Here is a 17,519-nt window from a genome sequence, read left to right as displayed (position 1 = left end):
GAGGCAAAACAGAGAACGCCTTACAGCCCTAATGCTGAAATCTAAAACAAAGAACAGGGACACTGAAGCGTCAGAAAAATGGCAACAGGCTGCGGCAGCGGCCCTTGGTTAGAGCATCACAAAGTTTAACGTGCATGGGAACCACCCGGGAGTCGTTACATCTGCAGATTTTGATTTAGCAGATCTGGGACGAGCCTGAGGGTCTGCATTTCTTTTTTGTGATTATTATTTTTTATTTTTGAGACGGAGTCTCACTGTCTCCCAGGCTGGAGTGCAGTGGCACGATCTTGGCTCACTGCAGCCTCCACCTCCCAGGATTAAGCGATTCTCCTGCCTCAGCCTCCTGAGTAGCTGGGATTACAGGCTCACGCCACCCTGCCCAGCTAATTTTTGTATTTTTAGTAGAGATGGGGTTTCGTCATGTTGGCCAGGCTGGTCTGGAACTCCTGACCTCAGGTGATCTGCCCACCTGGGCCTCCCAAAGTGCTGGGATTACAGGCATAAGCCACAGTGCCCGGCCAAGGGTCTGCATTTCTAACCGGCTCCCAGGTGATGCTGATACCGCCGGTCCATGGCCCACACTATGTACAAGGAGCCAGATTCTGAACCATAAGTACTGTGTCTCTGTCACGGGTGCCGGACGTGGCAAGCATGTATTCCTCATGACACTTAACATGCTCATGCTCTGCAGTGGTTTACCTTCTGCTAATAAATCTCATGGTTTCACGATTATTCCATAATCGTGATGGCACTCACTTTATTGAGTGGGAGATGAAGTGATGCGGGAATGAGCCAATCCTAATACATTTTAGAAGTGTATTAATCCTAAATAAAGCCTCAAATCATCTATTTCCTTCAATAATTGTTTCCATGGTGGGAGGCTAGGGGGTGCTTTTGAGTTGATTTAAAGTCATTTTCAAAGCAGATGAAGGTGGCAACCTGAGCTTTCTGTCAGGACATATGTGTAGACTGGAGACCTGTCATATCCAACGGGACCCATCAGGCCAGCCCTTTGAAGCAGGGAGCTCCACCTGCCCTCTTCACTCCCCTACGCCCCTTGGTTGTAGACAGTAGCTTCCGGTGCCATGTGGGAGGCCATGCCAAAGTACTGTAGCCAAAGAGAATGTCCCCTGATGCCATTTCTTTGGTGGCCTAGAACAGAATCTGTGCTATTTTCACTAGAGGAATAGGAGCTTCAGCAGGGGGCCTTGGAAATGTATCCTAGGTACCCACCTCCTGTCCTTCCTGGAAGCATCTGGCCCTGGGAAGTAGCATCCCGACTACTAATATCAGGCAAAGGGAGGAAAAGTAGCATGGGCTGGGAAGAGGGACCTCTCTGGGTGTGTACCTAGAACTCTATCTTGGAAGTTAAGATTTGTGGTCACTGCTACCACCGCACCAACTCCCAAGACACAGGATACTAGGGACTTCGGTGCCCCATCAGTGGACAACTCAGGAGTTCCCAAAGCAGGGTGACCAGTCAATCTGGATCAGGTGGCAGGGCCTTGGATCTTAGCTATCCATTTCATTATTATGCACACAAAATTATCTTAGAGATCCGGGCCATCTGCCCATCCTCATCCTGGGGATACCTCTGGGGAGGCAGGCTGTGCCTCCCAGGAGTCATCTGGGCCGCGAATGGGTGCCAAGACCTTCCTCTGCCACTACTCAGGACTCCGGACTCCTCCACATTCCCTGGAGATACTCAAAGCCCGTGCCCACAGTAACCCGTAGGGAAACTGACCTGCTCTGCCTGGGAAGCTGCTCCCAGGAGCCTCAGCGGTGGCAGTCAGGAGCTCAGAGACCTGCTGCGCCTCTCCCTGCCTGCTCTCTCCTCCCTCTCCCTCTCATCCCGCCCCATTTCTCTGTTTTCTTTCCTCTTTTCTCTCTTCATTGTTCACAGCACTATTTAGTCTCCTTCCCCTCTTTCTCCTTTTATTCTCGTTCTGACTCTATTCCCAGGTCCAGAGAGGCCCAGAATCTTCCCTGCTTCTGCTCCACCTCCTGACCCACTGCCCCCCTGGGAGCCCCTGGTCATCCCAGAAGCCTGTGAGTGCATGCAGCAGCCAAGGCCCACATGCCTGCAATGGGGGTGGCACGGTGGCACGGTGGCACGGTGGCACGGGGGAGGTAGGGTGGAGAGCAGGACGGCCTTGCCAGTGTTTTATCTGGGCTGCCTAGCTTAATCAAGTGCAGCACTCCAGCACTTTGAATTTTTAGCAATTAATGCCCCAAGTGCCCCTCCCACTGAGTCCCTGCAGAGCAGAGGGAGGGGCACCTGCAAAGAGGAGTCTCTCCCGGGAGTGGGCCGCACCAATCGGCACGTATGTTGTGTCTTTCATGTAGCAAATCAGAGTCTTTCATATTCAATTGCTGGGCCTCTAGAGGGGCCAAGCTTTGCTAAGCAAATAAGCTCGTGGGGTTGGTTCACATCCATCCAGAAAAGCAGGAATGAAAAATAAACTTGGGAACGTCAACTCCACAGGTGAAGCTCAACCTTCTGTGCATCCGCTTGGCATGGAGCTAGATTCGCAACTGAATGGCTCGTTTATTTAACTGTTGAGCACATTATGGGCTCTTAAAATATCAAAAGAATGGGTTTGAGTCCCAACAATTAGCTCTTGAAATAAAAGAACAAACATACTTTTTTTTTTAACTTCCCCAGACTCTGTTGACCAAAGTCACTTTGACACCAGTGGAGTGGAAGCTTCAAAATGGTATCATCTGGTGGGAATTTAAAGACTTCCTGTCCCCCAAAAAACCTTCTCATCACTGGGCTTAAAATTTTCCATTGGGAGGCCCTGGCTTTGTTTTGACACATGATGGTCTCATCCGTTATTAACACATCACTCGTCTTGGGAGGGGAATATCATCAAGTCCCAGCTAGGATGTAAGCCGCACGACCAGGAAGCCTCGTCTGCTGGGTACCTTGGTAGGTCCTAGGGCCGAGCACACTGCCTGGCACGTGAGACATAGGGGTTGAGAAAAGTTTGTTCACTCTTTCTTTTCTAGAGACTAACTCCAAGCACAGATTTGAGGGGGGACGAGCAGGGAGTCACAGTAGATAAAGCTTGTGGGTTACTGTGCCCAGCGAGAAAGGGGTCGGTGGAGTCAAGGAGAGAAGGCACTGTGGGGGGAGATGGAGGTAGGTTGAAGGCAACAGTTGGAGTCCCTGTAGTCCTACAATTGCAGTGCAATTGCCCAGAACATATCATGCCAAGAAAAGGAGGGAGCCTCAGTCCTTGGCCTTCAAGGGACCCTCTGGGGACGTCTAGGGCAGCTTCCCATCCAGGACAGATATCTGAAAGATCAAGAGGCTGGGCTTGAATGCTGCTGACAACAAGAAACTTACTACCTATGTGCCCTACCGCTGCTGTGGTCCGCCTCCTCCGTCAGCTCATGGTATTTGAGCACCTACTAAATCAGCAAATTAATAGCTTCTGCCTCGGGCTACTTCCACATTCCACTAATAGCCAATCACTGCGCATCTCAGAGCCGAGAGAGGAAAGACAATTGAAAAATCAGTCTAGAGTAAGAGAACTTTCCAAAATGTGTGCTTATGGCCCAGACACTCCTTTCACCCTAGGTTTTCTGGAAAGTCTGTTTTGCCCCAGGACTGTGGACAGCATTATGTTTTGTTTGGTGAGCTTTCTTTTTTTTTTTTTTTTTAGGTTATGTTTTATAACTGAATATGGCATGTGTGAAAATATCAGCTACCAGACTCTGTTAGTCCAGGCATATGAATATTCCAGATCAGAAGGGATGTTTGACTCCCCCTGTGAATTGCAATGCGGAAGGTTTATAAAGTTAAGCATTTAGAAATCTGTCTTTAAAATTTAAATATTTAGATTGGATCTCTAGGACACAAAAGGCAATTCCTGTTTCTCACTCACTTAATTTGATTTTTTTTTTCTTTTGGTCGCACAAGTTGTTTTTCAAAGCCTCATTCCTTGAATGTTCCCTATAGGAGGAATGTAATTAAACTCCACTGGCCTCCCCCTGCTGGGACCAAACAGGGGCCAGAGCTGTAGGGAGCATAAAACAGATACCCTGCGAAAGAATCCTTATTATAAAGATGAGAAGAGAATCAACTTCCCTCTGGTTATGAACAAGAAGCTTTAGAAAGCCACCCAGGCTCTTTTTGCAAGGCGCTTAGTCTCCAAACCATTTTAATTAGTAATTTAAGACTGGAAGGAAGGGGATAGACTCCTCACCTCCTTAGCTATAGGCAAGAACTTCAACTGGGTGAGTAACCGGTTTAAGTGGCCGAGAAGGAGGGAGGCCTGGAGGGAGGGTGATTCCTTAAAATGAATCAACTTTTTCACGAAAATGGCATAGCTAGATATCCTGGCACACAGTCAGTCGCTGTTTTTGCGGTCCCACTTCTTAAGGCAGTTCTCACCCCTCACCAGAGGCAGGCACTGCCTCTCTCTGGGACACTCAGCTGGCATCAGAGAAAGAAGCTTGCGCTGAGGGATGGCTCCCTCACACCGGGCCAACCTAGATTTCTCTCCGACCAAAGAGCATGCCTCCCACCAAGCGAGAAAGTGGAAAGATCCTGGCAGGGAACCCCGAGACCCGGGTGCTAGCATCACCCCCGCCATGAGAGCCCACGGGGGCCTTGAGCTGACACCCACTGGCAATGTGACGTGAATCACTGACATAATCCCTTCCTTAGTTTTTCCGTCTGTAAAATGGGGATAGTAACATTATGTAGCTCATAAGGCTGTCACCGAGATTAAATGAGTTAAGAATACACACTTGGCTGGGCACAGTGGCTCACGCCTGTAATCCCAGCACTTTGGGAGGCCGAAGCGGGCAGATCATGAGGTCAGGAGATTGAGACCATCCTGGCTAACACAGTGAAACTAACACAGTCTCTACTAAAAATACAAAAAATTAGCCAGGCATGGTGGCGGACGCCTGTAGTCCCAGCTACTTGGGAGGCTGAGGCAGGAGAATGGCGTGAACCCGGGAGGCGGAGCTTGCAGTGAGCTGAGATGGTGCCACTGCACTCCAGCTGGGTGACAGAGCAAGACACTGTCTCAAAAAAAAAAAAAAAATACACGTGCAACGTTTGAACAGTGCCAGCAATATGTACCTGTAGCTACTCTCATTCCCCTCTCTGCGACTCAGTTTCCTTATCTGTAAAAGAAAAAAATTGGACTAGACCTCTTCTCCACTATTGTCGATTATGATGATGATAAATGAACGTTCCTACACCAGATCCTAAACTAAACAAATGTTAACCTGATCCTCACAAAGCCTGTGTGAAATGGGAGTTGTCGCCATCCCCATTTCATCAGTGGGGAAAGAGAGGCTGGATTAGTCAGGGATCCCCAGAGGAACCGAACCAATAGGACAGAGAGGGAATGACATTCATTTTCAGGAACTGGCTCATGTAATTTATGGAGTTTGGCAAGTGTGAAGTCTGCAGGGCAGGCTGGCAGTTTGGACCCCCCGGCAGGCGTCAACGCAACAGTCTAGACACAGAATTCTTTCTTCACCAGAAAACCGCAGTTTTTGCTCTTACGGCCTTCAACCGATTGGATGAGGCACGCCCATATTATTGAGGGTAATCTCCTCAGAGTCAGCTGATTTTAAGGGTTAACCATGTCTACAGAAGACCTTCCCAGCAACCCTGGGATTCATGTTTGATTAAATAACTGCACACTATAGCCTAGCCAAGTTGAAACGAAAGACTAACCATGCGAAATAACTTGAGAACATAAGGAAGTACCCTAGGATGGGGCCTAAGTCGGACTGGCACTCACGTCTTCCGACTGCTTAGTCTGTGTTCTTTTCAACCTTGTCTCTAATATTCCTGGATACCGTGGTTCTGATGCCATTCCTCAGTGCTCTGCTGTTCTTGCCTGACCACGTGGGTCAATGGTGGCTCTGGCATTTCTATAAAGGGGATTTCAGGGCTGCCTGCTGGGGAGGGAGGCTTGAAGCTATGTCTGCACTGCACCTTCACAGCACTGAGAAAACGCCTGTCATCCAGGAAGACAGGCAGCCCTGTCCTCGCCACAGTGCCTGCACCCTCACTGGTCACCTTTGCAGGCATCATCTGTGACCTATCGTCCAGGCTCTGAGCCCTGAGGATAATAAGTTTCCCTGGAAGGTCCTTGGTTTGCTGGGGCTTTTTCTCCCTCTTGCCATGTCTTTTTCACGGTCCATCCTCTGAGTTTGTGAATTGTCTTTCTTCGTGGCCCATGTGGCACAAGATGAAGAGTGCATGGGCAGCTTCTCCCCTGACGTCCCTACCTCCCTGACGCTTAACCCACATAGGGAAAAACATTCCTGAAACAGAGACGTCACCTCCAGGGTTGCTTTCTACCACTGCAGTCACCCTGCTTGGTGCCTTTCTCACTTCCATTTGTAAGTGATCTTGTCTCCTTCCTTGTAGAAAGCTTTTCGGCCATTCCAGGCTTTCTCCTGGGGTTCCACCCGTCCGGGATTTTCCACGAATTGCATTTCCTTGTAGTTTGTTTTCATCGTGTTCCTTGTTAGGGAACATTCAACACGCACCTGACATTGGTGGGCAGCCTGATTGCCCCCGGCCTCCCCTCTGCTCATTGCCAGAGCTACCTCTGCACAGAGGAGTCACTCTCCTCCCACTCTGGGGCCTCTGTCAGGGGCCAGGCTTGATGCTGTCGCCAGCCAGCCCTTCACTGCTGCCCAGTGCCATATTCATCTCCATTGAGAAAAGTCCCTGGGAAATGGTTGGGAGCAAGGGGACAGCCCTACATCCTGAGATCCTAAGATCGGGGAGGCACTCCCTGCATTCCCAGCTGGAAGGAGACCAGATCGGCCACCCTCACCAAATTCCCAGATTCTCTGACAGAAGCAAGCCAGTCCTTGGTTTGAACGGGGAATCAACTCAGGATGATAAAATAGATGCCAACTTTCCTATAGGTAGAATCTGACTTCAGACAGCAAAAGACTCTAAAACAGCTTAAACTCCTGTATATGCCTTCTCCTATGCATGCCGCCAGTCAGACCAAAGGCCACATGCCAATCAAGGCCCAAGAGCAGCCAGGGGTATTTCCATGTCCTCAAGAACTTTTACAAACTGTAGCTGCTTTGGTTCCACCCCTGGAGATTCTGGTTTAGTGGGTCTGGAGTGAGGCCCGGGCTTCTTAAAAGCCCCAGCAGATTCTAAGGTGCAGCCAGGAGGAAGAACGGTTGCCAGAATCCCATGAGGCACAGATGCAAATGTGCATAGTGACATTGGGTTGCGTTATCAATGGCAGGACTGACTTTAAAACACTCCGCATCCTTACTGGAGCTGCTGTTTGCTTTTTAGAAAAGTCCCTCATCAGATTATCAGGAAGTCGTGGGTTTTCCGTGATCATGCTGTGGTCAGATCCAGCCCAACCAGAGAGCCAAAAACAAAATAAACATACAAAACAAACAAATAAACCCCAAATCCCTGGCAAGCCCCATGAGATGACTGCTCTGATAACATTCAGCAGACAAGCCTGTTTGAAATCATCTCAGAATCATACCAGACCCAAACCCAAGAGGTCATCTGGTCTGTACATTGACTCTAGGAGGGTGTGTTAGTCAGTTTCATGCTGCTGATAAAGACATACCCGAGACTGGGCAATTTACAAAAGAAAGAGGTTTAATGGACTTACAGTTCCACATGGTTGGGGAGGCCTCACAATCCTGGTGGAAGGAAAGAGGAGCAAGTCACATCTTACGTGGATGGCGGCAGGCAAAGAGACAGCTTGTGCAGGGAAACTTCCTTTTTTAAAACCATCAGATCTCGTAAGACTTATTCACTATCACGAGAACAGCATGGGAAAGACTTGCCCCCATGATTCAATTACCGCTTACCAGTTTCCTCCCACAACACACGGGAATTGTGGGAGTTAAAATTCAAGATGAGATTTGGGTGGGGACACAGCCAAACCATATCAGAGGGTGAGGGGCTATTTCTCCATGTTACAGACAAGGCAACTGAAGCCTAGGGACGTTCCATCACAGGCCCACACCTTATCTCAGAATTAAGAGAAAATGCTTCTGGCTGCCAGGGGTGGGGTGGGGTGGTGTGGGGTACAGAGTCTCTCCCCCTACCACGACCTCCATCTTTTCCCTTTCTCTGAAAATCTCATTTGATGATTCCCCAGCCTGGCTGCAAATTAAAGATTTGTAGACCTGAAAGATGCTAATGATGGTTATCACCACCACCACCACCATCGTAACAGTAAACATTTATGGAGCGCCATAATTATTCATAATAAATTTTATGTGTTAAATAAATCTGACCTAGCTCTATAAAGAAATAGGCCCTGTTAACCAAAAATATTGGATAAATTAAAAGTCTCCTAGAAGCGTCTGATGAAAGGATCTCAAGTTCCATAACACACGGCCCATTCAGTGGTGGTTTCTGTGCTTGATTCACTGTGGGTCACTTAACAATGTTGGGGGTACTGTCCACCTCCCAGTGCTCAGTCTGCGGCTTGTGGTCAGCTGTTCCTCCGTGGTGTCTGTGTCGGCTGTGTTAAGGCCTGCTGCAGAAACAGCTCATTTCCAACCTGTTTTTCTCAAGCAGCGATCCTGTGGGGTCAAGTCAAATAATATTGATAATAATTATGATAGAAATAATAAAAGGCCAGGCACAGTGGCTCATGTCTATCATCCCAGCACTTTGGGAGGCAGAGTTCAGGTGGATCATTTGAGCCCAGGAGTTCGAGATCAGCCTGGTCAACATGGTGAAACCCCGTCTCTACTAAAAATACAAAAATTAGCCGGGCGTGGTGGTGCACGCCTGGTGGCGCACGCCTGTAATTCCAGCTACTCAGGAGGCTGAGGCAGGAGAACTGCTTGAATCCAGGAGACAGAGGTTGCAGTTAGATGAGATCGCACCACTGCACCCCAGCCTGGGTGACAGAGTGAGACTCTGTCTCAAACAAAAAATAAATAAATAAAGGAAAAAAGAAAGAATAATAATAAGAATTACCTTTCATTGAACACGTGCTCTGTTCTTGGTGCTCTTGGTGCTATTCCAGGAAATTCTAACACCAATTAGATATTTTCCCCCTTTTTAAAGATTAAAGCAGCTGGCGCAGTGGGTCACACCTGCAGTCTCAGCACTTTGGGAGGCCAAAGTGGGAGGATCACTTGAGGCAGGGAGTTCAATACCAGCTTGGGCAACATAGTGAGACCCCTGTCTCTACCAAAAAAAAAAAAATCAAAAAATTAGCTGAGCCTGGTGGTGTGTGCTTGTACTCCCAGCTACTCAGGAGGCTGAGGTGGGAGGATCTCCTGAGGCCAAGAGTTGGAGGCTGCAGAGAGCTATGATGGTGCTACTGTACTCTAGCATGGGCAACAAAACAATAGCCTTGTCGCCTTGTCTCAAAAAAAAAAAAAAAAAAGACTAAAGTGAAATTGAAACTCAGAGAGTAAGTGACTTGAAGGTAGAGGCAGAAACACAGGCTGGATTTGAATTTGATCCTCTGGCTCCAGAGTTCCTGGGAGTTATCTTGGGAATGACTGCAGGGTCCGAGGTAGATTGTTCTAGGAGCAGGTGATTATCTAAAGTGGAATGGCACACACTGACATACCATTAGGAATTCTATTTTCTTACCACCACGGGAGCCAGGTCTCTGTCAGGGTGATGAGAAGTTCCCAAAGTCATTTCTCCTCTCTGGGGTGTCCCCTCTCTGTCTGCTGTCACTAAATCCCTAACGACATTACAGCAGAATAAATGGCATTTTTAACTTCAGCTTTAAGCAACAAAGAAACACTAATAAGTCAAGATGTGTCCATCTTTACCATAAAAAAAAACAAAAAAAAATGCTTCAATAACCAATAAATAGATCAAACAACACAAAAATAAATAGCAAAAGACTGCAGGGCTCGATGGCTCATGCCTGTAATCCCAGCACTTTGGGAGGCCGAGGCGGGTGGATCACCTGAGGTCAGGAGTTTGAGACCAGCCTGACCAATATGGTGAAACTCCCCTCTACTAAAAATACAAAACTTAGCCTGTCTCCTGTCTCCTGCTCCTGGCCTGGCATTCTTCAAAGACTCCTTAAGGCCACCTGGCTTCCGGTCCACCTCTAGGCTTCACTGTCTGCACCAGAGTGGGCATGGTGGCAGGTGCCTGTAATCCCAGCTACTCAGGAGGCTGAGACAGAAGAATTGCTTGAACCCGGGAAGCGGAGGTTGCAGTGAGCCGAGATCACACTACTGCACTCCAGTCTGGGCAAGACAGCAAGATTCCATCTCAATAATAATAAATAAATAGCAAAAGAAAGAAAAAACCCTGGGGTTTTTTTAATGTAACATTTGACAAGTTTACATTTTCCTTGTCTGCCCTTGGGTGCCTTAAAATAAAACTCTATCACTATTTGCATGTAACATTGGGTTTTTTTTTCCCCCATGTAAAATCCACATATCAGGAATTTCTCTATTCATTCTGTCCCCTGGGTTTCTTCCCTCAGGAATAATTCATATGTCAAACCTGTCATTTATCGATTTATTGCTGTACCTAGTAGCGTTTTTCTCCCTGCCCTCAAAATTTAGCTTAAAGACCACTTAATAAGGCATGTGCGGGTCCTCAGACTCCATGAGATTTCTGCTGATATGAGCCATAATTTAGCAAAACAAATCCTGCTCATTGCGGGCATCTAAATGGCGTCCTGTTCAATTTCCATATGTGCTTTTCTTTTCTAAAGTTACGGCCTACAACTAGAAGAAGGGATGAAACATCGCCCGTACCTCCACATCTTATTTCCTGTATCACATTTCAAAGCCCTTGGAGATGCAAGGCGGGTTTTTCCGATGAGTTGCGAATCAATGCAAATCGTCTGAAATGAGAGGTGGCCCGTGGTGTAATCCATCCCTGCTGGTGCCCCGTCTTGGCTACACATTTCCAAAAACCAGCACCTCCCAGTTGTCCATGTCTGGTCACCAGAGGCCCCTCTCCTCAGGTGGGAGAACCAGAGATCAAAAAAGAAACAGGTTTCTCTCCCTTGGAATTTCTCTTCCTTAGTCATTTTCAGAAAGTTGGGAGTCAGCAGCTTTAAGGAGGAGTTTCATATCATCTCTCCTCCACTTCCTCCCCTCATTTCCTCCCCATCCTCTCCTTGGAGTCCTTCATCAATGTCTCTATTTTCTGTTTGGGATAAACAGAGTCCCTCTTACCTGTCCAGACCTCACCTGCCTTCCCCACCCCTCTTACCCCCCAACCCCCGTCATTTCTGCAGCCAGCCTGTCTCCTGATCCTGGCCTGGCATTCTTCAAAGACTCCTTAAGGCCACCTGGCTTCCGGTCCGCCTCTAGGCTTCACTGTCTGCACCAGAGTGGAAGCTGTCATGTGCCCTCAGCAACATTTTACCCCTCCCTTCCAGAACAGACACGGGCATTCCTTCCACAAGCAGTATTCCACAGTTAAAAAAAAAACTTATAAAAGTGAAACCAAAAATACTGGTAGTGTATTTTTGTCCCTTCAAGAGAATGATAATCATCAGTAAAAACAACAACAACAACAACAACAACAACAAAAACTAAGCAAAGCAGCTTGAAGATAGGCTGAAAGCATGTATCTACGGATGGCTTGTTGTTGTTTTGTTTTTGTTTTTGTTATTTTTGAGACACAGTCTTGCTCTGTCATCCAGGCTGGAGTGCAGTGGCACGATCTCGGCTCACTGCAACCCCCGCCTCCTGGGTTCAAGTGATTCTCCTGCCTCAGCCTCCTGAGTAGCTGGGATTACAGGCATGCACCACCATGCTCCATGCCTGGCTAATTTTTGTATTTTTAGTAGAGACTGGGTTTCACCATGTTGGCCAGGCTGGTCTTGAACTCCTGACCTCAGGTGACCCACCTGCCTCGACCTCTCAGAGTGCTGGGATTACAGGCATGAGCCACCGTGGCCGGCCAGAATGTTTTGAATATTAAACTAGCTGACTGGTGGACATGAGCTGTGCTGTGGAAAAGTGAAGCAGAATGGCTTTTTCTCCCTTGTGTGTGATCACCAAGACGTGGACGGCACAGAGATTCAAAATACAATGCATTCCCCTTGCTCGTCTGGTCAAGCTCACCTTCCTATTGCACAGGGTTGATTGGTTGGAGGCTGCCCACCTCTAGCTGAAAGGCCGAGACAGTCTTCCCTGTTATTTCATTACCAAGCTGTGTTTCTTAGGCATTAAAATGGAGGGAAAGCAACCACTGGCTCCTCACTGGGATTGTTCTTGAGGATTCCAGACAGGCCATAAGTAATTCAATGAGTCGCTCACAAAGGACCTGGCCCTGAAGGTCTGTGGCTGCAGCATCCAGGCGAGCCAAAGGTGTCAGTGCCACCAAAATGCAGAGAAAACTCTTATCAGAAAGATGTCATTTTTTTCCCTAAATGTCATATATACAATTTTTATTGGAGCGTGATGACAGATAATGAATAACTTAACATAAATTTGCATAATACAATACAGTTGTTAATTTATGATCATATTAAAACACAAAATTTTGTAGTTTGAAGCAGTAAAAAGTCTTAATCTTCTGAAACTTTCCCTCTTGTTTGTTATTTGCTTATGAGTTATTTAGGGTTGTTAGATAAAATACAGGTGTCTGGTTAAATCTGAATTTCAGATAAACTGTAAATAATTTTTTAGTGTATCTCGTGCAATATTTGGGACATACTTATACTAAAACATTCATCATTGTATATCTGAAATTCACATTTAACTGAATGGTTATATTAATATTTTTATTTGATAAACCAGGCAACTCTGTACTTCATAAGCAGCTTAACCTCTCTCTACTGGCTCTTCTCTGGCAAGGCAGAGGGAGGCTATTCTATGGGGAAAGGCACTTACTGCAGGGACCTTGATATCTTTCGACTGTGGGGGAGGCTGGCTGTCCTAGGAACACTAACAGAGTCAAAGAGATCAGACCAGAGAGGTGCCAGTGCAAAGGGGGAAACTGAGGCAGGCAGTACGCCTAGGCTTTCTTGACAGCACCGGTGTATTACAGCCCTGTTTTTCAGATTTTTTGGACTATAACCTCATCATAAGAAATATAATTTATAATTCAACCCAGAACACACACCCCTTGTAAATGGAGCAAAAAGTTTTATGAAACATGTCCCCTTCTATGTACAATCTGCTCAACATCCTGTTCTAGTCAATTTCATTTCTTTAAATGCCACTCTTAATCCCTGAAATTGAATTCATGGATTGAATTCATGGTCTCCTAAAGGATCACAACCCACATGTTGAAAAACACTGGGTTAGAGGGTCACAGTTCAGGAAAATGAATGAGGAGGTTTTTCAAAATCTACTTTACAAATGAGGAAATGTATCAGATCCCTTAAGAGCTTTTCCAGGTCAATTTTTGCTCATTTGTGGACAAACTCGAAATAAAACTTAGGTCCCACAACTCCCAAGCCTGTGTTTTCTGGTTTCCTTCCACCACTCTTTCTAGCATCCATTTTCCTGGTCTCCACGTTGTAATACACATTCTGGGATCCACATCTACTTGTATTATTTTACATAATTATATTACTTGTATACTATTTCCTTATCACTTCATAGTCTTCTCAAATTTCCACGTTTTATATCATTTCTGATCCAAACTGATTACATCATTGCTTATGGCATGTACTTGACCAATATCAACATTTAAACTAAATCATCTTGGTACGCACCCTCCGATCTTTGGCATCTTACTGCCCTGCCCCACCCCCCAACCTCAGCTCCCTATTTTGGTGCCTCAGGAAATCTCAGCCGTGAACCTTCCATGTGCTCTCTCTGGGATTGATGCCATCCGTGACATAAGGAAAACATAGAAACATAAAAGCACACAAAAAACTATTATTTGTTGTCATTTGTTCTCCCTAATCTAGGAAGTAGGTAGGGTATCTGTTATAAAGATTCCCTTCTAGAGTCGAGAAAACAGAGGCTCAGAGAGGTTAAGTGTTTTTCTCAGGGTCACACAGCAAACACAGAACTCCAGTCTTCTTGCTGTGTCTCTGACCCTCTGTCATCAGGATGCAGGGGCTGCTAAGCTGAGATGCCTGCAGATGAATAAACTGGTGGGCAGAAATACATCAACCCAAGAGATCTCCATGTATTTTGTACATTTTTCTCACTTGCTCAGTCTCGATTTTCAAACAACGTACAGAACTTTCTGGGATCTTGTCATTATTCAGTGTGTCATCATTCAGGATCCTCTGGATCCTCCCCAGGAGCCACCCACTCCACACACATTTTTTTTTTCTAGTTGTTATAAACAAATTTCAAAGAAAGCCATTTTCTCCAGAGCCCTTTCTTTTGACTCTACCACAGTTCATCCTAGTTTGCAGAATCCAAACTCAGGGCTTCCTTCCAATATTTTTATTAGTTTAGCAGTTGATCAGTTTACACACAGAAGTGGATTGGAGCTCCCCTTTCCTCCTGGGGAACCACATTCCTTTTGTCTATCCTGGTCCTTCAGCTGCAGCCTGAGCTGCCAGTGGAGAAAGTCTTCTCCAACCCTTAGGTTCAGCAGCCCTCAGGGCCAGTGAGATGCACAAACAGCATCTTGCAGGTCCCACAGCGCCTTCATCACTTGTATCTTCCCCCACCCTGTGATGAAGTAGGATGAAGATGGCTGAAGGTATGGACTTTGGGGCCCACCTGCCTGGCTTAAAGCCGCTGGACCCCTTACCCAGCCATGGGGCCCTGGGATGTGACACAGTTCCCCCAAGCCTCGCTTCTTCACTGTTTAACGGGGATAATAATAGCTTCTGCTCTGTTGGATTGAGGGCTGGTTAAATGGAATAACATACTTAGCACATAGCCTGGTACCCACTTATTTTTTTATTTTGTTACTTTGTTTCAAATCTTCAAATCTTCCTATTATTCCTTTTTTACAGAGCCATCTCAGAAACGTTAGGTTCATGTCCCTTCCATGTGTCCCTTCCATATATCCCTCCATGCCCTGCCACAGTGCCTCTCCTCCACCATGCAGGAGCCGCAGCCCCTGCCTTCTGCCCCCTCAGTAACCACGGTCCCTCACCTGCCACTCCTGGGTTGCTCTCTCCTTTTGAACTGAGCAGTTTTTCTACCCTCCTGCCCCTCCAGCCAAAGTTACCTTTTTGACATCCCATTTCCCCAGGACACTATTTTCTCCTAAGGATCAAAAATCAAAAAAGAAAGAAAAGAAAAGAGAAAAGAAAAGAAAGAAGAAGAAAGAAAGAGAAACAAAGAAGGAAGGAAAGAAGGAAGGAAGGAAGGAAGGAAGGAAGGAAGGAAGGAAGGAAGGAAGGAAGGAAGGAAGGAAGGAAGGAGAGAGCAAATTACCAGGATCTGAGGACCTGGGAGGATTTCAGAAATTGCTAGTCAGTCCCAGCAACTAAGGCTCAAATGCCCTCCCCAGGGTTCCGCTGGAGATCATCCTGCCAGTCACTCCAGGAGCGAGGGGCTCACCTCTTCCTAAGGCAGGACTTTCCACGAGGCTAGACCAGACCATCCTTATGGCTTCTATCCATGGTTTCAAACTCTGGGACCCCAAAGCACAGCAGCCCTTTACAAAGTTGAAGGGTGTGTCCCTCTGGCCTCTGCAGCTTTTCCTGGTGTGGCAGGGTTTCAGGTCCCCTGCCCATCCACCCCCGACCCCTCTAATCTGACTGTGTCCCTCTAGAGGGTGACATGCCCCGAATGGCAGCAAACCCGGTGTGGGCTGATGGTGTGGAGTACAGAGCAGTAGCTGCTGCCCTGTTATCAGCTGCTTCCAAAGGCCAGGGTGGTCATTAGTGCATCATTAATAACCCATTATCGGGTTGTCATCTCTGAGTTTATCTAAATTTATCTCAATTATTGTAACCCTGTACACTGATAAGCCCTATAAGTATAAAATACACTGGATGAAAAAGCTACTTCCTATTATTTGTTCTAAAAAATTAACTCCTTCAAGTAATCTAGAGTCTGGTGACCAATTTCCTATTTTACCCTCCTCACATCTTCAAAACTCAGCACTGGTAATTTCACGTCTGTTGATGGGATTCATCTGTCCCCCTCCACTAGACTGGAAGCTCCCTGTAGGGTGGGGCTCACTATAGCATCCCCCAATGTCCAGCACGGAACCAGCGCATCACAGGTGCCCTGAGGAATGAATGGCTGGACTGCTCTTACAGACTCAGGTGCCACTTCCTCTTGTCCAGCTCCATGCCCTCCCCCATAGTGTGTGGACCATCAGGGGTCCTAGAACTGAGGTCCTGGTTGGTAGCACCCAGGAGCCTGTTCCCAACATGGCTCCATGGCAGGGCCTGGTCTCCAGGTGTGGCATGAGGTGCTACATGAGCCTTCTGTGAGCATCTTCAGGGAGAAACCAAATCCAAGTGCTGGCCAGGCCCACCGGAGCAGCAGCCCACCTAAACAGGCTGGCGGGCGGAGGAGTGCCACAGAATGGACATGGGGAGGCCTTACAAAGTCTGTAATAGCAGAGGTAGTGAACGTTCGTTGACTTCCCTCTATGCGCCACTGTTATTCTAAGTGCGGTCCACGGGCCATGCTTTTTGCTGACTACAGCTCTGTGGAGTAGGACTAGGATTATCCCCATTTTCCTGGGGGAGAAGCTGAGGCTGCCAGAGTTAAGTTGACTAGGGCCACACAGCTGAGAAGTGGTGAAACACAAATTCAAACTTGGGCAGTCTGATTTCCATATGCTTTAAAAAAAAATTGTATTTCCATAGATGATTGGGGAACAGGTGGTGTTTGGTTACATGAGTATGTTCTTTAGGGGTGATTTGTGAGATTTTGGTGCACCCATCACCCGAGCAGTATACAATGAACCCAATTTGTAGTATTTTATCCCTTACCCCATTCCCACCTTCCCCCACCCCAAGTCCCCAAAGTCCATTGTGTCATTCTTATGCCTTTGCATCCTCATAGCTTAGCTCCCACTTATGAGTGAGAACATACCATGTTTGATTTTCCATTCCTGAGTGACTTCACTTAGTATAATTGTCTCCAGTTCCATCCAGGTTGCTGCAAATGCCATTAACTCATTCCTTTTTATGGCTGAGTAGTATTCCATCATATATATATAAACACCATAGTTTCTTTATCCACTAGTTGATGGGCATTTGGGCTGGTTCCACATTTTTGCAATTGCGAATTTGTGTGCAAGTGTGCTTCTAACCACTGTGCGATCTTGGCTCTCAAGGTGGAAGTTTGGTGTGGAAAGTGGAGTCAGGCCCTGGAAGAATCCCCCAGGTCGTCTGTAAGAGCTAGAATCAGTATGATGTTCTAGAAGCCATCGGCCTGGGCAGTGCCCTGAGAGCTTAGCGGTGCAGTCATGAGCCAGCACTCTGCCTGCGTCTCTCACAGGGTTTCTCGTGCGAGGCTGCTGCCTAGAGCCACCTTGGGGTGCTTGATGCCTGGGGCTCCCCACGGGTTCCAGTGTCATCAGCCTGGGCATTTTGGATATTCACAAGCTCCTCGATAACTCCAGGGTGCAGCCGAGGTTGAGAACCATTGGGAATAGAAAAGCAAGAGGAAGCTGTTCTCAACTGCCCTTTCCACAC

At 47.1% G+C, this 17,519-nt stretch overlaps 2 protein-coding genes across 22 annotated transcripts in view; both read left to right on the top strand.

Moving 5' to 3' along the window:
* NDUFB2 (NADH:ubiquinone oxidoreductase subunit B2) overlaps positions 1-17,519 on the top strand; it is a 1,166,996-nt gene that overhangs the window by 427,914 nt on the left and 721,563 nt on the right. Inside the window, exon 1 of one of the 20 annotated variants that reach the window (XM_050782333.1) lies at positions 886-889. The exons of the other annotated variants lie outside the window; for them this stretch is intronic. The gene's annotated coding sequence lies outside the window, so the exon portion shown is untranslated. Of the gene's footprint in view, positions 1-885; positions 890-17,519 lie in introns of those variants that run through there. 20 annotated transcript variants of the gene reach the window in all.
* TBXAS1 (thromboxane A synthase 1) overlaps positions 1-17,519 on the top strand; it is a 195,609-nt gene that overhangs the window by 140,267 nt on the left and 37,823 nt on the right. The window lies entirely within an intron of this gene.

This window comes from Macaca thibetana, chromosome 3, assembly GCF_024542745.1.
Source record: "Macaca thibetana thibetana isolate TM-01 chromosome 3, ASM2454274v1, whole genome shotgun sequence".
NCBI classification, from domain to species: domain Eukaryota; kingdom Metazoa; phylum Chordata; class Mammalia; order Primates; family Cercopithecidae; genus Macaca; species Macaca thibetana.
Note: the sequence above shows the minus strand (reverse complement) of the source record. Positions and strands in the feature narration are given on the sequence as shown.